Raw genomic sequence first — 22,112 nt, 5'->3', positions numbered from 1 at the left:
CCTAAGGCTGAGTTTTTCTCTTCACCTCTGTGTTTTATTTAGAGTGAAACCTTCATCATCCCTCATCACAGGCCAGATTTATTCTCTCACTACTGAAACTCTTAGCTACCAAGTCTATGATTTCTGCAGAGGAGAAAGATTCATTAACTTTTAAAGCTTCAGTTTAAAAAATTCTTGAGGTGTTCTCCAATCATCCTGGCTTAGACCAGGAGTCCAGGTCTAGCTTGGTCAAGTGTGGCCATTGGAAGAGGGTCATGTAAGAATTTGACTTCTCTTGAAATAGCTACATGGATAGAGATTGAAAGAGCAATTCTGAAGAGTTCCAGACTGCCAAACTATATATATTCTTCTAGAATATGTGCCATGATAAAAGTCTGAACAGATATCAGTGAGGGCATAAAATGGGACTTACTCCACTTGGCTTTAGAACATATATAGTTAGTCTTCAAGTAGATTATGGGATGGGGTTGGGAAAATGGGGAAAGGGTGTGGAACTGGTGAATAAGGAAGTCTGGAGAGGCAGGTTGTGCCAAAAGATCATGTATTTCATGTGCTGTCCTGTAGACAAACACTAAAAAGAAATTTTTTGAAAGAAGTACCTAAAGGTTCCTTTAGAATGTTTTCCAGCCAGGAAGAGAAAACTATACACCTTGTTTTTTTTTCTTCTCTAAATATAAAAGATGTAGCTTTCTTAAAATTCCAGCATTTTGAAGACGCTTTGTACATTTATATTAAAAAGAAATATATGTCAAGGTACCTGGGTGGCTCAGTGGGTTGAACATCCGACTTTGACTCAGATCATGATCTCACTGCTTGCGTGTTCTAGTCCCACATTGGGCTCTGTGCTGACAGCTCAGAGCCTTGAGCCTGCTTCAGACTCTGTGTCTCTGTCTCTCTCTGCCCCTACTCCACTAGCACTCTGTATCTCTCTGTCTCTCTCAAAAATAAACACTCAAAAATTTTTTAAAAAGAAGTATATGTAAGTTTGTATAGATTTTATAAAATATATTTGTATATAAACTCTGTAATGTTTCTGTCTACTGCTAAAGATGTTAGAAATGTGCCTTTAATACTAGTGTCTGACCATTGAAGGAGAGATTAGGAAGGATTTGAAGAATGGACTAGAAGTTTGGGAAGGTGGGAAGGGAAAGATGGCAGCTATAAAAATGGACCAAAGATAAAGATTCAGCTTTAAATTGGAAATGTAAGCCACTTCCATGAAGAAGTGATTTTAAGAACAGAAAAAATTGTTTTACATGTAGGGAGAAATTTTGAGTGGTGATAAGTCTGGGAGTATTTGTAAGCATATAAATTAATTTCAGAATTATATTATTCGAATCAATTGAACTTGAGACTTCAAAATCAAAAGTTAATGATATTAAATTATTGCATTCTTCCAAAGCTTTTTGATTTGGGTTTTGCAAATATTAATAGTTGCTCAATTAATTAGGCAGCAGTCATGAGGGTAGAAGCCTTGAGTTCTTGTGTTTTTTCAATATGGCTGCCTCAGTGTTGCATATATAAGAAGATTGACTACTGATCGATTTTTACTAATTTGGCAAATACATCTTATAGGTTATTGTAGATATGTACTTTAGTAAGATACAACTGAAATTGATTAATTTATCAACTAGAAAACTAAATTTAATTAATCAAGATTTTCTCTTCATAGTGGACTGATTCTTTACCTTTACAACCAGTGCAGTGAATAACATAGTGTTTGATTAGATATTTGCTTTTGATTTGGGAAGATTTGTTTCAAGTGGAGCAGATTTCAGAATGACAAAACAAGTTTCCCTGGCAAGTTTGGTATCAAGCTTTTGTTTTGTTATACTTGATTATGTACTTTGGCTAAACCAAACATATGTTCCAATCCAATTTAGTTTCTGTTCAGAGTGATTTTCCTTATTTGTCCAAAAGTTTCAGAACTATTTTTTTTTTTTGCGCTTACTCTGAGCATTCAGCCTTCATGTATTTCAGGGACAACAGGCACCCCAGGGATTTGGGTTTGACTCACAAGTTTTATAGTTAAGAAGCAAGCCATGCTATTTTAGGCGGTTTAGTGGTGGCAAGTTGGATGCCAGATGTTTCAAAGGATAAAGTATCCTATTCCTATGGAACCATATGCAGTGTAATTTGCTGACACAGATGATAGAAAAGTCACTTAAGTTTCTATATGTCATAGTTTAACCAAAATGTTTCCTGTTCACCATCTATGCTTCCAATAATCTCATGTCTTTAATGTAAAAGTCTTTAGCATATTCTATGCTTTGCTTAAGAACAGAATGTTTTTAAAATCTCATGTTATACATTTTTTGAATTGGAAAAACAATCCAACCAAGTTCTTCCCCACTGTGATTCTCTTCCCTATGTATCTCCTTTATTACTCATACAGAAAACTTCACTTCTGATCCTTCTGGTCACTGAATGGGAAGAAATTCCCCCTCCACACACCAATGAGCAGTTTTCTGTGACACCACCTGGGTGTCCTACAATTTAACACAACTCTAACACTATCTATATGGAGATAGTGTGAGATTTCACAGATCAGGGGCTCAGTCCCACAGGGCTGCCCCCTTTCCCACTTTCAGATGCTAGCCACAAGCTCAGGTTATCACCTGTGCTTCTGACCAACCAGCTATAAATCAAAGGTTCCAATGATCCCCTCCTTGGGGCTGATTAATTTTCTAGAGTAGCTTACAGAACTCAGAGAAAGACTTACTTACATTTATTATTAAAGGATATGACAACAGGTATAAATGAATAGTCAAATGAAGAGATATATAGGGTGGGGTCTGGAAGGGACTCAAGTGCAGGCAGCTTCTGTCCCTGTGGAGTTGGGATGTGACACTTTTTTGGTGTGGATGTGTTGCCAACATGGAAGCTCTGTGAACCCTGTCATCCTGAGATTTTATGGAGCCTTTATCACATAATTAACTCCTTTTTCAGTTGTTCTCTTTTCTCAAGAGAATGTGGGGTGGGACTGAAAGTTTTAAACTTCTAATCATGCCTTGGTCTTTCCCATAACCAGGAGCCTGCCCAGAGATGCCTCATTAGAGCAACAGATACTTTTATCTCCCAGGAAATTACTTGGGTTTCAGGATCAGGAAATGGGGTTAAAGACCAAATATTAGAACAAAATGTGCTCCTTGTCACTTGTCACTTAGGAAATAACAAGGGTTTTAGTAGCTTTGTGACATGAATGGAAGACAGAGATGAACATATGTATTTTCTATTATCTCACACTTATTTCGTCAGCCCCCCCCCCCTGGATTCAATTGTCTGACATAGACAGTGAGCAGTCTTAGGTCAAAAATAATTTTCAGAAGAGACTGTATTACATGCTAAATTTATAAAACTATTTCAGAGAATAATATAATTTTGACAATAAGCGTTTTTTGCTTGAATTCCATCTGCATTTGTTAAATGGTTTTCTCAATACCCCTGTTGGCTATGTGAATCATAGGATTCCCAATTATGTGATAAATGTGGAGTATGAAGTTTAATATATTTAGACTTGACAAAAGTTATCCAACAAGTGAGTCACAGTGAGAAATATCCAATATAAATATGCTATTCCCTTAAGTCCAGATTAAGAAAAAATAAATGCGTTTAATACTTTCTCAATTATTTTAACATAGAGTCATAATAACACACTAATCACATTTTAGAGTCAGACAGTTCCTAGAAGTTATCTGGTCCAAGTCTTTATGTTTTAGATGAAGGAGGAAGGCCTGATATGTGCCTATTCATTCATCCACCTAGCGGCATCAGCCAGGCACATCCCAGAGAAGCCCGGTGACAGCCACCACAGGACTCATAACCACAACTACCATCGTCATTGCTATGTTGGGTGTTGTCATGCACCACACACTGTCTTAGTGTTTTAACTAATCCTTGCAATAATTTAATGAGTTTCTTAACTTTATCATCCCTGTTGAATAGGAAGAAAAGGGAGGGAAGAAATTAGAGGGGGAATTCACTTTTCAGCTATGTGCTAAAAGAACTTGGACCCCACATCTTCCTGACTTCAATACCATCTTCATTCAGCTGTTTTACCATTAAATTATGGCGCCAGGATAGACCAGTTGCCAAATATGGAAGGTTTAAAGCAGGTCTGTGACAAGATCAATGTAGAAGTTTCAGTGGGACAATAAAACCAGGAGTGTGATTCTAGCAGGGAAGAGATTATTTCACATCTGGTGGAGTTCCTTTGAATGGAGAATGTAGATCTCATACTTTATTAAGTGGACCTCTCTAATCATCCCAATGCTATCTTCAGAGTCTTTTTCCTTTTCCTTCCTGCCATCAACCTAGATTTAGAAGGAAGATAGAAGAGATATGCAAATGAATAAATATAACAGCCCAGGAAGTTTTGCACTGATTTAAAAAAAATATTTTTGCACTGATTTGCAAATAGTTATTGAGTAAATGACTCCTGTCCTCATAAAGCTCATGTTCATGTGTGTGTGTGTGTGTATGTGTGTGTGTATGTGTGTGTGTATGTGTGTGTGTGTGTGTGTGTTTTAGGATGCACATAAACAAGGAGCTTTATTTGACCATAAATAACTTTCCACAGCAGAAGATACATAAATGAACACATTTGGAGAATACTGATTACTATTTAGATATATTTTTTAATTCAATAAGTTTCTACTAAATTCAAAGGCTGAGAATTTGATCCTAGAAGATTGATCAAAGGCCTTGTATTACTAAAATAGCTGTTTTCATAAAAGTGTTTCAAAGATCTCTAAAGCTCCATAAACACTTCATTGTTGTATATGTTATAACTGTCTGTTGAAGAATTCATCCTGTAGATGGCTTAAAATCTCCAGGGTATAGACTGGATGAGAAAAGTGAAATAGGAGATGGTATGAGAGTAAATGGCTAAACAAGAGAGAGGAAAAAACCCCCTAATTTTCTCCTTCTTAGAAATAGATATACATGAAACTATAATGGTCCAAGAAGGCTACTTCAGCTCCAGCCATCATGTTCCTTTTCAAGTATCAGGAAAAAGGAGAAGGACTATAATGGCAGGCTTTTTTCCTTCCCTTCCCTTCCCTTCCCTTTCCCTTCCCATCCCTTCCCTTCCCTTCCCTTTCCCTTCCCTTCCCTTCCCTTTCCCTTCCTTTCACTTTTCTCTTCTTCCCTCTTTTACCCTCCCCACCCCTGCCAACCCCTCCCTTCTCTATCCTTTCCCTCCCCTCCACTCCCTTCCCCTTTCCTCTCCTCTCTTCTCCTCTCCTCTCCTTTTCTTTCCGCTCTTTCTCCCTTTTTAAAACTATGGATGCATTTAAAAACAAAAACAAAAACAAACACTGCATCTGGAAACATTTTAACCTAGGGCACTGTAAAAAAATGTGTTGGATGATATACTGAGAAAAGAATTGGTTTAAAGTAACATTACAATTCAAAATGATATAGTTTATGTCTCTGTTGTATGTCTGGAGGAAAAATTCCACTGCCAATAATCAAGGCTGTGCTCCACAAAGCCCTCAGGGATCTAGTGCCTCCTGACTTGGTGTTTCACCACTTATGACCTCTCTTCTTAAGGTCACCCTATGGTCCATCAATGCTGCCAGTAAAGTCCTCTATTGGTCATCACTCTTTCCATGGTTTGACTCCACCATAGCTGAGACACTGGTTCATGCACACAGCCCTGCATATCCACACCTCATTCTAGGTTCTCAGGAAGACACTGCAGAAAATGATGAATGCCAAATGGATTTGTAATTTGCTCTGAGTCTCAGTAAAATTTCACAGAAACAGTAGCATCATCTCTGCATGACCTGTTCACTTCATAAGGATGTCTTTAAAGTTGCAACACAATTCAAGCTCCTTCAGGCACCTGGAATGCTCTTGCGCCATTGCCTGACTCACTTTACTTTGAGAAACAGTTGAGACCTGGGACAGCAACTCCTGCTGCCTGACCTCCAGAGGAGTTTCCTTTCTGGAGTTTTAATAGGTGGCATCAGCCTAGTAGGGAGACTCTTGGCAAACCCCAGGCTTCCTCCCTCCAGAACCTCACTGATCCTGTCTCTGTGAAAGGGCCACATTTGTCAGAGGTAAAAGAATTTTAAGAAGTATCATGAAGTAAACTGTTTTGCCATGAGCTGACTATTGACCCTCTGTAATAAAAACTTCTTACATTTTCAACCATGGCATTGAATCATCTCTTTAAATAATTAGCAAGTGGAGAGAGAAGAGGCACGAGTTCACTTAGCTCTTTGAAAAGGAAAACTTTATTAGACTTGGGTACACTGAGAATGAGTGAATCAAATTGAGGCACATTTAACTTTTCATGCTTGAATAATGAGAGTATTTTTCAAAGAACTTATATGTGAACAAAATAGCAGTGCTGCAGTTGTGTGTCTGTCCATATAGCTGAGATTTTTGGTTAGGCACTTCTCAAGTCAAGTATTCATTCCTACAAGCAAACAACCCTGTTCTTCAATTATTTCTTTTTCTCAGTCTCTTGTCTCACCCACTTTAAAAATGATCCAAATGTCCCACTCACTGAGTGTGGGACGACACAGAGCAGCATGAGGGAAAGAACGACAGAAGTCAGCAAAGGCCATTGGAAACCTCTGCCAAGAAGCATTTTGAAGAGGTTAATAATGCTCAAATAATAATGCTTTTATATTGCCTTTACCTTGAAAGCATCCAGCCACTATGTGGAATTTAAATTATATACCTAATAAAAGCAATTCAAATTGTAATTGCCTACCCTTATATATAGAAATATTTGGTTGGACCAAGTTCTAAAATGTTGGTCATTTTTCTGAGTTTACACCACGTAGAGCCTCTGTTCTTTGTCCTTTCTGGCCATAGTTACGTTGGCTTCCAAATTCAGAACTGTGACAACATTCCAGTAGAGTATCCAAAGTTGTTTTTACAATCTGACAGAGAAGAAAAAAAACGTATTGGGTAAAGTATGAGAGAGTTTCTCTTTCTCCTAAACTTCCTCCCACCAGAAAGAAATAAAATGAAAAACAAAGGGAGCAAAAAATAAATGTGTGTCTGGGAATCCAGGGATTAATTTCCTCATAATATACCTGTTTCAGCAAATACTTGCAGGCGAAGTGTTTGCCTGTTCCTCAAATGTCATAGCTTTCCTTTGGTCTCTCTTGGTGGATACAGTTTCTAGGCAGTATGATGTATTCCTTGTTGTTCCTAGTATTTTCAGTGGACAAGAATCATCTGGTACATAATCCAAGACTGGGCTGGAGGCAGAGTGCAGCTGGCCACAGCTGTGCTAGAGTAGCCTGAGAACTGAACTGTTCATATAAGGTGGTTTAAGAAGGTATTTGCAAGTGGAGCACAAAATGGGCTCTGTGCCAAGCTCAGCTGGTGATGGGGGTTAGTCTCTCAAGGAATCACACTGGTTGTTGGTGGTCACAAAGATGGAGCTGAACAGAAAGTGGAGAATTCACTACCCCATAGCCTGCTGGGTGGCTAATTCGCAACCTCTCTGTGGTCACATGGATGTGCCTAATGTAGTAAAAGGCCATGTCCTTTTTGTTCTTGCCTTCTAAGGCTTTTCACCACAAATTCCTCTCTGGGGAAATTTTAGCAGTGACACTATATTTTCATTAATAATGGAGTGCATATATATGGACTCGTAAAGCATGGAATGTCTTTTGTTTAGGGACCACTAATCCTTATAGCATGCAAACTCATGCCAAACTGTCACTCTGGGGCAGCAGTAGGTCAGGAATAATTAAGGTGAACAGGATGAAGAGCATGAACTGGCAAGAGGGGACTGGTTTGCTTTGGTTTTAGACAGACTAAGGGAAGAATTTTGATTTCATACAGTAAAATAGTACTAGATGTCAAGGGTTAGAATGCAAAATGGTGATATCTAGAGAATAAGCATCAATAGCAAGAATTTTTTATTCCTGAGCTATCAAAAGATACAGGGTCCATGCTCTAGAAGACATGGTGGTGCCCACACAGATGAGACACTGAGACAGGCTTTTGGCAAAACAGAGGATGTTTTCACTATTTCCTTATATGTACTTCTGACTACATATGGTTGCTCATTGCCAAAGGGAGACTCATGGGCTATCCCTTCCTGATTTAGCAATAGGAGAGGTAGTCAACCTTTTGGGAAGAACAAACATATCAATCTGAAGTTGGTCATGGCTCTATGATCATCCTTTATTTGATTATTCATTGCCAAGTGAAGTTACTTTAGAACTTTATTTAAAATTTTCCCCAGCACAGGCAGGAGATAATTTTAAATCATTTTCAAAATTCAAAGAAGTGGCTAAGTTGAACATTGTTACCTTACTCACTGCTTCTTTTGCGATTGAATAAGAAAGCTTAATGTTGAAAATGAAGGGCCAAAATATTAGAGGACTTCCTATTAAGTTTAATGTCTTCCATGGTATTGTTACTTAGTGTTTTCCTCGGACAGCTAAGTAGACCATGCAGAATGGGCATGTGAAATAAAATAGGAACAAGACTTTATAGTTAAAGAAAGAGTCATGAAGATAAAGGTCATCTAGGCTGAAATTTCTCGATGTCATTAATAAGGACAGTGTAGCTTCAGGCAGATCTTTTAAACCAAATTAGTAGATCTGAGCTATGTGCATGTGTATTGGCAGACGGGGTCCAGTCCCTTCTCTCTCTCTCTCTGTCTCTCTCATCTCTTCTTTACCCATACTGTCTTTATCCAAAATTTTCCGGGTTGTTGGCAAATTAATATAATGAATATGAGAGGAAACTTGTTCTGTGGTTTTGGGGGACACAAGGAAAGGATTGGCAATCTAGGCCTGACTTCTAGCATCTTCTCTGGGTAGGTGAAAGCCAACAAGAATAAGGGCTGAGGCCACCTCTCCCCTCTCAAAGGATGTCACTAGGGTTCCGGGCCTTAGAAAGCTTAGGCCAAGGATTTCCTCTCAGTATGTCTCACGGACATGCGTTTATTTAAATTATATGGATTGAGCACTCTGTTCCTTGCTTCACCATACTTAACCCTCTGCTTCAGCCAAAGAGCCATTTAACGTTTATTTTTTTGCTTCAAAAAGTATGAGTTCCATTTATTTTTTTTAAAAACAAGAACTCATTGATTGCTTCTGTGTACATTGTACCAAACACTAAACTGTGGCAGTGGGAAGAATTTAAGGCATATCCTTGCCCAGTGAATGTCCTTACACATACAGTCACATCAACGTCTGTATAGTAGTTTAAGAACTGTGGAAGAACTAATTACAGTAGAGCTAGAATTAGGGAAATTAGAAAGATAGGTTTTCATGAGAACCAAGCATTATACAGACCACATTTTCATGGGCTCTGGTGCCTGGTTTTCTAAAATGCATCTTTCCTGATATTGCAAGTCTTAGGGACATAGGCATGGCTTAGTGTACGCTCTTGTGACTGGTATACACACTTATTTCTTCACCATTATTGTTTTCTCTTCATTTCACAAGGACACCAAAACTAGTGGGAAAAGACCATTGAGGAAATTCTTGGAGGAAAAATCCTACATATAATATTTTCATTTCTAATGAGAAAACCCAAAGGGAAAAAAAGGTACTCGATACACAGAGGATGCTGACAAAATATTTTACTAGGATGTGGTTTTGGTCAGGTTACCAGTTCTGCTGGGATAGAATATGTTTTGTTATATTTTTAAATCATTTACACATTCTCTATTATAGGCTCTTTCCTACTCATTGAAAAATTATGCAGAAATACATAGTACATGCTATTCTATATTCACATTAGGCTAGCTTGGAGAGTTTTAGCGAGAACACATGCAATTATTCCACTAAGCTTAGCTGTGTTAAATCAGAGAAAGCATTTTTTCTTGTCCCCAAATGTGGGTTTAGAGGCTAGAGCCCTGACTGTTGGCATGCCACCAGCTTTCGTGACTTGCATAGTTCTTATAAATGAAAGATATACATTTTCGCAGTCACATGAATCAAACATGAGACTTGGTTTCATTCCTTATTTGGGGACCACTTGACAGTTTTTTCATTCTAGGTGATGTGGTGGCTCAGATGCATTGCCGATATATTCATTTTATGAGTGAGCACTCATTTTCACTTCTCTCTCAAAATATAAAATGAACGTGACAAAATTATGTGACAGTTGCTATGGGCAACAAGATTCTATTTATCTTTGCAATAGAAAAGCCCATCAAAGACTCATGTCCAGGTATTTTTTGTCATTTGGAGCAGTTATATTGAATGTCCCTTAGCTTTGGCTTTGGTTTTGTAACATAATGCATAGCCAAGGTGTCAACATGGCACCTGTGTGGAGTCCAGATATCCTTCTGCCATAATGATTATAACATCGTGTGAATGTTGAAAACAGAAAGTTCATTTTTGAAGTCAGAAAGCAGCTGAAAACAAATGAGGGTAACAGAGCAAAGCTTGCTTCCAGCGTTGGTTATTTCTACTGCCAGGACATTCTTCTCCTATTACTTCATATGGATCAGATAGGAACAAAGGTGCTCTGAAGATATCCCCAAGATTCCTGCTAATAAGAAGAATAGGGGATTGGCTTACACACTTAGCACAACTACGTATCACCTGATAAAAACTTGTTGGTGATGTTTAGCCCTCTAAATTACAGAAGCTTCCCAAACTTTACTGTGTCTGCAAATCCTTGGAGATTTAGTGGACCTAAGGTGGAGGGAGCCCCGATAATCTACACATTTAACAAGCTCAGGAGATGATGATGTTGCCAGTTTGTGGACCACACTTGGGTAACATGAACTACAGCATGATGTTGAAGTGGCCTAGATGTCAAGTCTAATAATAATATCAGCAAGCTTATCTCTACTCCATGGAATTGACTGCATTCTGAATCTTATTTTACCTCTTTTAAAATATTTGTTCTTGGTCAAGAGAAGGATCTGGTGCTGATAGAAAAGTGATAGGACAAGGGCTAGAAGGTATATGAAATGGTCTCAGGGTACTGGGATAGCCTTCAGACTCCCATAATTCTGTAAGCCCTACTGGTTAAAGAGCTATTTGTATTCACAAATAGTCCCTTTCATATGTTAGATCTTAGTTTAAATTAGTTTTGTTAGCTGGTCTACTCCTAACTGGAAAATGTTGATGGGGAGGTTGGGTTACTAAGGGAAGCCTGAGATAAGAATAAGACTTTGGGGACTTCTATAGGAAAAACAATCTTGTGTGTTTCCTTAACTCTCACACTACTACCGCATTTGACTTCTGACACTTCCAGTTACCAAATGTGTGGAGTTTTTATCCCACACCAACAATTCTCTCATACCAGTTAAATGTCTTACAATTCAGCTCAATTCTGACATCATTTACCCAGAGATGGTGTCAGATCTTGCCGGTTCAGAGCTTGATCCCGTAAGACTGACTAACCTCCCGCCCCGACCATTTCAGGTGTCAATCCCAAGTCCCAAATTAGGACTTGTATTTCTGATTGACCAGCTATAAGTCAAGGTTCCCTGACATTCTCTCTTTTCATTTGATAATTTGTTAGAATGTTAGAACTCAGGGAACCACACTTACTGATTTATTATAAAAGGATATGATGAAGGATACAGATGAACATCCAGATGGAAGAGATGCATAGGGCAAGGCACAGAGAAAGGTTGAGGACATTCTCTATCATCAACAGGCAAACCACCACCCCAGTCCTCCATGTGTTCAGCATCCTGGAAGCCCTCTGAACCCAGTACTTTGGGGGATGTTTATAAAGGTTTCATCACACAAGCATGATCAATCTGCAAATTAGTCTCTAGTCCCTTACCCTCTCCTGGAGGATGGGGAATGGATGAGAGTTCTAGGTTTCTAATAATAATGGCTTGGTCTTTCTGGTGACTAGTCCCTGTCTTGAAGATATCCAGGAGTCCACCAAGAGTCACCTTATTAGCACAAAAGACATGCCCATCACCAAGGAAATTACAAGAGATTTAGGAGTTCTGGGTCAGGAACCAGGGCCAAAGACAAATAGACTAACAAAAAAAAATGCTCCTAGTGCTCTTATCACCTAGGAAATTATAAAAATTTTAGGAGTTCTGTGCCAATAACCAGGTATATAGACATTTTTCCTATTATTTCACAGAGCTGGAGAGAATGACAAAAGGTAATTTTGGGGTATGTGGCATTTCATAGAATAGTCAATCTGCAAAGGGGAATGGACAGTCTATAAGACAATAGTATTCTGCTGATTGGCCTGGTGGAGACTGAGATGACATCACTAATGACCAGCTCAAAATGCACATTTCATTGATCATGAACAAACTGTATCATTTTCCTTTATGGAAAGAGCATAATTTAAAAAACTCTGATAAGACATTCTCCCCCTTTATTTTCAGGTGTATTCTTCCTGGTTTGGCATTCAAGAAAAGATTAATTTGGTATTTACACCTGCTGGAAAATTGAAAATTCTGAAATGTCAGTGTCCAGACCAGTTTTCTTTACAAATTTGGGATGCAGCACCCTATTTTTGAAAAACAGAGATCAATTCTTAGACTTTATTACATTTATGATAGTTTTACTTTATTGGTATCAGGGTGACTTGAATTCTTGAAAAGGATACAGTTTCCTGGAAATTTTTAGAAGAAAAATATTTAAAAAAATTTGACCATTGAATGGCTGGGATTTTTTGTGTCAATGGTTCTGGTGCACTTAATGGACATTGAACTGTTCCAACTGAATCATATGCTTTTATTTCAAGTAAGTTGATATTTTTTTACAGTAACTTGTGAGAATGAGAAATTTCTAAGGGACAGTGGTGAGATGTATTTATTTATCATAACTTATTATGTTTAATCATAATTATATTACTGCTCAACTTTCTTAGGATTAAAAGCTAGGTAATGTAATGAAATAAGAATTGAGAAATCAGGGCCCTGATTACTATTTGAATTTCCACCATTTTATTACATAGGATATATCACAAACTTTATCTAATGTTTGGTGAACATGGTCCATGATCCCTAGGAACTGTGTTTTAATAAAAATGTTTTGATAGTAACTCTTACCATTTATTGAAGATAAACTATATGCCTAATTACAATCTTAACTAATTTATGACTTTCCAAATAACCTTTTCCCTATAAAATGATTATGATAATGGCCACTTGTTATAGCCTATATGTATATAGTCCTTTATACTTATAAGGCATCTTCTATATATTTTTCATTAACCTATTCAGTTCTTTATTAAGTAATTCTAATTTCTTGATATAAGATTTTGCTGGGATGTCATAAAGTATCGTGACTGTGAATGAAATTTTCTTATTTTGTGGGGTGGAGAAAAAGTGAAGATAGCATTGTCATTCCTTTCTCTCAAATTCCAATTGTAAAGAGTGAGACAGAAATGTATGTGTGGGGCCACTGGGCTGAAGATTCTCATCAACAGCTTTGGCTGTACAAATCCAGTTTCCGTCAACATTTTTCCTATTTTTATTTTGCTTATAGACTTAAGTCTTTCCCGCCATATTGTATCTTGTCCTTTCATTTTGTGTTTTTAAATTTGATTAAGTCATTTTGGTTTAGATCTTCTGGTGATTGGCTTACTCTTAACACTGACTTTGGCCAACATTTAAAACTCTTCTAATATTGAAGATAAATGCAGTTACAACTGAGATGATTAATGGTAGGCTGTTTCACATAAGTAGGCCTGGTAGATATCTGTTATTGAGAATTTAATAAAATTATCTGTAATCATATTGGCAAAGTAGTTTCCTAGGGCTGTCTGCTTATTCATTAAAATGATTTTTAAAGATATATTGAGCCAGATGGTTTTCAAGTAGGACTTGACTTGTATTGTCCTGTTTTTTTTTTTCAACTCTAAGGTATATTTTATATTACCTGTGTACCTCATCAACCTAGGATAAGATCTCTCAGAATAGAAGTATTTCATTTACTAAACCATTCTGCCTATTTTTCTATTTGTTACAAGAAAATATAACCATTATTTTAGAATACTAAATGAATAATCATTTTACACCTGCCTAAATAGACAGTGTTTAGATATGGGCAGGAATCAAAGAAGACAAATGCTCCTGTGTTCATGGTGATTAATGTCATTCATAGTATTTTACTTTTTTAAACTTTTATTTTCTATGAAACAAAACAAGATGGGTACTATTATGGTGGCATGAAGAGGGAAAAAACAACACGGGTATTCCCCACTCCAGCCCATTGATGGTGTCTGGAGAGGCCACAAAGGCAAGGAAGACAACTCAAGATGTGGTGTGTTCTGATTTCTTCTTTAAGAGGCCAAAGTGAACAGGGCACTGGGTAAGTGTGCGCCAGCATTCCTGACTCATGGTTTCTTTAATGCCAACCATTTATTAGAATTATTATCCAGGCAATTTGGATAGGCAGTTAAATGATATATTGCCATGCTGACCTGATTAAGGACTGCAAGAAAAGCAAGAGTTCTAAGGTGTCCCGGAAGTTCTCAGACATGCATGGATTTTGATGGCTGAATCTACATATTTATGCCTAACTATAAGACACTCCTTCCTCTGTTCTTCCTCAAGATTCCACCCAAATTCCTGCTTGATACTTCTCTTGGGGCTCTCTTGGGGAGCGGCCTACCCAGGAATCTCAGTGGTATCACACTGTGGGATTTTTCATTATCATGTAATTATAAAATTGGAGGCCAAATGGTCCTTTTCCATTACACCTGTGGTGACATTTGGTATTCATTTCAACTCTGTGCTTCTAACTGCCCTTGTACCTTTGATTCTGGCTTTTGAGAGAGGTACATCTTCCTTAGAATATCTTTTAGTTTTATTTTCTTGTTTCTAAAGTACTATGACATCTACTTTTTATTATACTTTATTCTCCATTAATGTCACTTAACCATAAATCTGAAAAATTAATGTATGCTTATATATTTAATTTCAGTGTCTTTTATTCCTTTTATATATATTAATAGAAAAGATAGATGGACCAAGAATGGAGCTAGGGAATAAAGATAGGATGTAAGGAATTTTTAAAATAAATCTTTTGATGTTTACTTATTTTTGAGAGAGAGATAGCATGTAAGCGGGAGAGAGGCAGGAGAGGGGGATGCAGAATCTGAAGCAGGCTTCAGGCTTGAAGCTGTCAGCACAGAGCCTGATAATGGACTCGAACTCATGAACTGTGAGATCATGACCTGAACCAAAGTTGGATGGTCATTTGACTGAGCCACCCATGTATCCCAGACATAGGGAATTTTTAATATGAGAAGGAATTTATAGAAAAGAAAGTTGAAAGAAGAATACCAGAATGAAGGTGGGGAGTAGAATTTGTGATCAGCAAACAATGTATGTGTGTATGTCTATGTATCTGTGTCTGGCAGTGTTTGAGGGTCACTGGACATATAGAAAAATGGTAGAGCATTTCTTCGACCCATGGTTGGTTGCTTAAGGGAACTTCTTTTTATTTTCATATTCAAATGGATAACTTTATCCTAATGCTTTTCCTGGAGCAAAACAATAGGAAGAACTTGAATAAAAAAAGTGAAAAAAATCCCAAAAAAGTCTACATGTTGGAGAAACATTGAGAGTAATGGAGAGCTAAGGCTACATTCTTTAGAAAATTGTTTCTGTTCTCACCTAGACATTCTCCAGACTACCACAAAAAATGGGATATTGATTTATATATTTAGTGAAAGTTCTTTTTAAAAAAGAGACCAAAGATATTGGTGAAAGTATAGATGTGTAGATCAGTGGGACAGAATAGAGAGTCCAGGGGCAGATCCACAGACAAGCGATCAATTGATTTTTGACAAGTGTGTAAAAACAGTTCCATGTAGAATAAGTGGGTGTAGTAGGTAAAGAAATATGTATATGTATATCTGTGTGTGTTGGAACAATTGTGGTTTCATATGTAAAAATTATGTTAATCCATGCTTTGTACCGTAACAAAAAATTAAATAAAAATCAATTGTAGAACCTAAAGTGAAATAAAAAACTATAAAAATGTTAAAGAATGTAGAAGAAAGTCCTTGTGACCTTGGGTTACACAAAGAGTTCTTAAATACAACATCAAAAACATAATACTTGAAAAAATATTGATAATCAGCTTCATTAAAATTAAATACTTCTTTTTAAATTTATTTTTATGGTTTTTATATATTTTTGAGAGACAGAGACAGTGTGAGCAGGAGAGGGTCAGAGAGAGAGGGAGACACAGAATCTGAAGCAGGCTCCAGGCTCTGAGCTAGCTGTCAGCACAGAGCCTGATGCAGGGCTCGAACCCATGAACCATGAGATTATGACCTGAGCCAAAGCTGGATGCTTAACCAACTGAGCCACCCAGACACCCCTAAAATTAAATACTTCTGACCTTCAAAAAGAGCTTTTAAAAGAATGAAAAAAATATTGAGAAAAATATTTGCAAAATGCATATCTTGTATTCAGAATACATAAAGAATTCTCAAACTCAATAATAAGAAAATAAACAATCCAATTTAAAAAAGTGGGCAAAATATTTATTTATGCATTTTTTAAATTTTAATTTCAGTGTAGTTAACATACTGTGTTACATTGTTTTCAGGTGTACATTGTAGTGATTCAACAGTTGTATATATTACTTACTGATCAACATAGTAAGTGTATTATTAATCTGTTTCACTTATTTCACCCATCCTTCCAAGCACCTCCCTTCTGGTAACCACCTGTTCATTATAGTTAAGAGTCTCTTTTCTGGTTTGTCTTTTTTTTCCCTTCGTTAATTGTTTTGTTTCTTAAATTGTACATGTGGGTGAAAGAATATGTTATTTATCTTTCTCAATTCATTTTACTTAGTGTTATACTCTCTAGGTCCATTCATGCTGTTGCAAATGGCAAGATTCCATTCTTTTTTATGGCTGAATAATATTCCTCTGTGTGTGTGTGTGTGTGTGTGTGTGTGTGTGTGTGTGTGTGTGAGATATCTTCTTTAACCACTCATCTATTGATGGACACGTAGACTGGTTCCCTAATTTGTAAGTAATGATGCAATAGACATAGGGTGCATATATCTTTTCAAATTCGTGTCCTCATATTCTTTGGACAAATACCCACTAGTGTAATTACTGGATCAGAGGGTGGTTCTATGTTTAATTTTTTGAGGAAACTCTATACTGTTTTCCAAAGTGGCTGCAGAGTTTATATTCCCACCAACAGTGTATGAGGATTCCTTTTCCTCCATATCCCCACCAATACCTCTTGTTTCTTGCATTTTTAATTTTAGCGATTCTGCTAACATAGCAGATGTGAGGTTACATCTTATTGAGGTTTTGATTTGCATTTATCTGATGATGAGTGATGTTGAGCACCTTTTCATGTGTCTCTTGGCTATCTGTATGTCTTCGTTGGAGACATATCTGTTCATGTCTTTTAAAATGGGTAAAATATTTAAACAGAAAGATATTTAAACAACAAAAAAAGACATAGATGGCAAATAAGCACATAAAAAAGTACTTAATAACAGTCATTAGAAAAGTGTAAACCCCAATATCAAGTGTTGGAGAGGTTATGAAGCCACAACTATACTTATATATTGCTGGTAAGAATACAAAAATGAGGGCTCTTGGGTGGCTCAGTCAGTTAAGTGTCTGACTCTTAATCTTGGTTCAAGTCATGATCTCACAGTTCAAGAGTTCAAGCCTCTTGTCAGGCTCTGCACTGACAGTGTGGAACCTGCTTGGGACTCTCTCTCTCTTGCTCTCTCTGCCACTCCCCTGCTTGTGTGTGCTTGCTCTCTCTCTCTCAAATTAAACTAACTTAAAATAAAGAAAGAATGCAACAATGCTATAACCACTTTGGAAAACAGCTTGTCAGTGTCCTATGAGGTTAAACGTATACTTGCTATGCAACCCTATAATTATACTCTTAGGTATTTATGGTGACTTAAAACAATTTTCACAGAAAAATTTGTACTGGAATGTGTATGATAGCATCATTTATAATTGTCAAAAACTTAGAAACACCCCTAAATGTCTTTCAACTAGTTAATGGATATACTGTGGTATATCCATTCAGTTGAACACTACCCAAAAGTAAAAAGGAGAAAATATATCAACATGGATAAATCTCAAATGCATTATGCTAAGTGAAAGAAGCCAGACTGAAAAGGCTGTATATTCTAAAATACCATTTATATGACATTTTTGAGTAGGCAAAACCACAGGGACAGAACAACAATCAGTAGTTTTCAGGGATCATGGCAGGGAGAGAGATTTACCACAAAGATGCAACAACGGGAGGTTTTGGATGATGAAAATATCCCATGTGTTATGTAAATTGGTGCTACCATGACTGTCTTCATTTATCCAAACTCACAGAACCATCAATTAAGTATAAAATTTATTATATGCAAATTATGTCTTAAGCAGAAATAGAACAAAATATAAGAAGTGATATGCCATTCATGGATGAGGAAACCCAATATTATAAGTATAATTTTTCCTGCAGTGGCATCTTGATAGACTTTAATCCTATTTAAAACCCCAGAATAGTGACAGTGAGGGAGGATGGTATAAATTGACTAGCTAATTCTAAAAGTTAAATAGCAATACAAATTTCCAAGAATAGCCAAAATCATATATAAAAAGGAACAAAAATGAAGGACTTATATTATTAGGTGTGAAGGTTTGTTATAAAGCTAGAATAACTAAGAGAATATAATATTGGCTCAAGGATTGACATGTAGAACAGGAGAAGAGTAATCACTCAGAACAGACTCCAATGTATATAATCACATGATTTATTACAAAGATAACATTGCAGTTCAATCGACAAAAGAATGGTCTTTTCAATAAATGAAGTGTTGGTTAATTGGTTAGTTGGTGTTGGTTAATTGGATATTGAGTTTTTAAAAAGGGGAGGAAAATTTAAGCCCTACTTCACCCTATACACAAGCATAGGCTCAGATGGATTGTAGATCTAAGCATGAAAGATAAGACACTAAAGCTTTTTTATTTATTTTTCCTTTCTAAATTTTTATTTAAATTCTATTTAGTTGACAAGCAGTGTAGTATTGGTTTCAGGAGTAGAATTTAGTGATTAAGCACTTACCTACAACACCCAGTGCTCAAAACAAGTACCTCCTTAATACCCATTTAGCCTGTCTCCCACCCACCTCCCTCCATCAACCCTCAGTTTGTTCTCTGTCTTTGTCTCTTATGGTTCATTTCCCTCTCTCTTGTTTCTTAAATTCCACATATAAGTGAAATCATATGGTATTTTTCTTTTTCTGAATGACTTATTTCACTAGCATAATGCACTCTAGCTTCATCCATGTTGTTGCAAATGGCAAGATTTCATTCTTTTTGATGGCTAAGTAACATTCCATATATATATACACATACCACATCTTCTTTATCCATTCATCAGTTATTGGACATTTGAGCTCTTTCCATAGTTTGGTTATTGCTGATAATGCTGCTATAAGCATTGGGGTGCATGTACTCCTTCAAATCTGCATTTTTGTTTCCTTTGGGTAAATAACTAGTAGTGCAATTGCTAGATTATAGGGTAGTTCTATTTTTAACTTTTTGAGGAACCTCCATACTGTGTTTTCAGAGTGACCGCACCAGTTTTTATTCCTACCAAGAGTGCAAGGGAGTTCTCCTTTCTCCACAGCCTCACCAAAACCTGTTGTTTCTTGTGTTGTTAATTTAAGCCATTCTGACAGGTGTGAGGTGGTAGCTCATCATGATTTTAATTTGTATTTCCCTGATGATGAGTGATGTTGAATATCTTTTTCTGTGTCTGTTGTCCATCTGGATGTCTTATTTTGAAAAATGTCTGGTCATGTCCTCTGTCCATTTCTTAACTGGATTATTTAGTTTTTGGGTATTGAGCTTAATACGTTCTTTAAAGATTTTGGATACTAACCTTTTATCAGATATCTTGTTTGCAAATATCTTCTCCCATTCTGTAGGCTGCCTTTTAGTTTTTTTGATTCTTTCCTTCAATGTGCAGAGCTTTTTATCTTGATGAAGTCCCAATAGTTTATTTTGCTTTTGTTTCCCTTGCTCTGGTGATGTGTCTAGTAAGAAGTTGCAACTGAGGTCAAAGAGGTTACTGCCTGTGTTCTCCTGTAGGATTTTGATGGTTTCTGATATCACATTTAGATCTTTCATCCATTTTGAATTAATTTTTATGTATGGTGTAAGAAAGTGGTCCAGATTCATTCTTTTGGATGTTGCTGTTCAGTTTCCCCAACATCATCTGTTGAAGAGACTCTTTTTCCCATTGGATATAATTTTCCTGCTTTGCTGAAGATTCATTGACTATATATTTGTGGGTCCATTTTTGAATTTTCTACTCTGTTCCATTGAGCTATGTTTCTGTTTTTGTGCCAATAAAAGACAATAAGACAATAAAACTATAGAATAAAGCAGGATAATAGCTTCTTGACCTTAGGCTAGATAAATTTATTAAGCCAGATTTAAAGGAAAATATTAGTTAATTAGATCCCATTAAAATTTCAACCCATTCTTTCAAAAACACTATTATGAAAATGAAGACAAGCTACAGACTAGTAGAAAATATGTGTCATGAATCTCTGTCAAAGGGCATTTTTTCAGAATGTGTAGAGATCTGCAACTGTTCCTTGGATCTGTCCAACATGCAAAAGACTTGAACAGATAATTAATAAATTGAGTATCTAAATAACTAATAGATCATATAAGTGTACTCAACATCATTGTTCATTAGGGAATTTAAATTGTAACCAAAGTGCAGTGCTACTACATGTCCACTGGAATGACTAAAATTAAAAGACAATGTCAAATATTGGTTAAAGATGGAACAGATGGAACTGTCATGTACTATTAGTGAGATAGTGAATTGATATAATCACTTAAAAATATTTGGTCAGATCTATTGAAGTTTTACATAAGAAACTTATTTTCATATATAAATAATTTATATACCAGCAATAATTTATGAATCAGCAATTCCACTCATAGGTATACATTAAACGGAAATATGTACTCACTAAAGACATGTGTAAGAGTTCATACCAGCACTATTTATAATAGATTCAAACTGGAAACAACTCAAATACCCTTAGAAGATAATGAGTTATTAGATAATTCATAAGCCAGCATGGATAATCAGAATGGATCCAACAAGAAGGCAGGTGGATGTAAATTCTGTGTGAAGTTGGTCACAATGTTTGTGCTAGAAGCCTGGGTCCCAACTGAGAGAATAACTGGAAGCTAAGTGCTGTGGGTTCTACTTACACACGTAACAGTGGGGTCAGCACTGTTTATGCGCTTTCTCTGTCTTTGTGAGATGTTTGAAGCTCCTCTTTCAATTTTTCTCCTATAGGTTTTTCCTCATGAGGATAAGACCAAGAATCGCACGCATCCTGGCAAGCTATTAATCTGGTGCCATTTAAACGAATTATCTGTCCACCGTGTAGTTCATGGGTTGAAAAGAACCAGATTCTGATTTAATAAAAATTGTACTAAATGGTATGTGGTATCCTTGAGATCTTGGAATAGTAACAGGGCATTAGTGGAAAAACTGGTGATTCAAATAGTCTGTAGTTTAATTAAAAGCACTATACCAGTATTTGTTTCTTAGTTTTGACAAATATAACATGGTTCTGTCAATATTAACATAAGGGGAAACTGGGTGAAAGCTATAAAGGAATTCTCTTTACACTCTTTTCTACTTTTCTGGAAGTCTAGAATTATTCCAAAATAAAGTATAAAATAAAATACAATATTTTTAAAAACCCAGCCTAAAAATCATATGCCTTTTCATTTTACATATAACATTTTAACATCCTTGGAATTTTATTTCACAATTTTTCTGTCATTCATTATTAGAAAATATTTACCAATCACACTAATTAAATATAGGAGTAGCTTACACGGATGTATGACAAAGTCTTCTAGAAATATCCATATAGAGTTTTACCTCAAACCTGGATTATGCCAGCTATACATTTGGAGTTCTTTACTCTAGTTTTCTTTCTTGTGACATTCCAAACTCTTCAAAAAGTATGGTAAAGAACTGAATACTGAGAATAGAGCAAAAGTTTAGGATATGAGTTACATATGGAGGCTATGTTAGACAATCTCTAAAATGTGTAAAAACATTGTTTCTAGAGGAAACACATTAGTAAACGGGATTCCTAGTTATTGACGATATTGCTGAGTTTACGAAT

General features: G+C 36.4%; 1 long non-coding RNA gene across 1 annotated transcript in view; it reads left to right on the top strand.

Moving 5' to 3' along the window:
- The window catches only part of LOC115273342, a 64,401-nt gene extending 42,734 nt beyond the window's left edge, over nucleotides 1-21,667 (top strand). The window contains exon 4 of the long non-coding RNA XR_003900789.1: nucleotides 21,266-21,667. This is a non-coding gene — a long non-coding RNA (uncharacterized LOC115273342). The remainder of the gene's footprint in view (nucleotides 1-21,265) is intronic.
- Nucleotides 21,668-22,112: the final 445 nt, after the last annotated feature.

This window comes from Suricata suricatta, chromosome 1 (genome assembly GCF_006229205.1).
Source record: "Suricata suricatta isolate VVHF042 chromosome 1, meerkat_22Aug2017_6uvM2_HiC, whole genome shotgun sequence".
Classification (NCBI taxonomy): domain Eukaryota; kingdom Metazoa; phylum Chordata; class Mammalia; order Carnivora; family Herpestidae; genus Suricata; species Suricata suricatta.
Note: the sequence above shows the minus strand (reverse complement) of the source record. Positions and strands in the feature narration are given on the sequence as shown.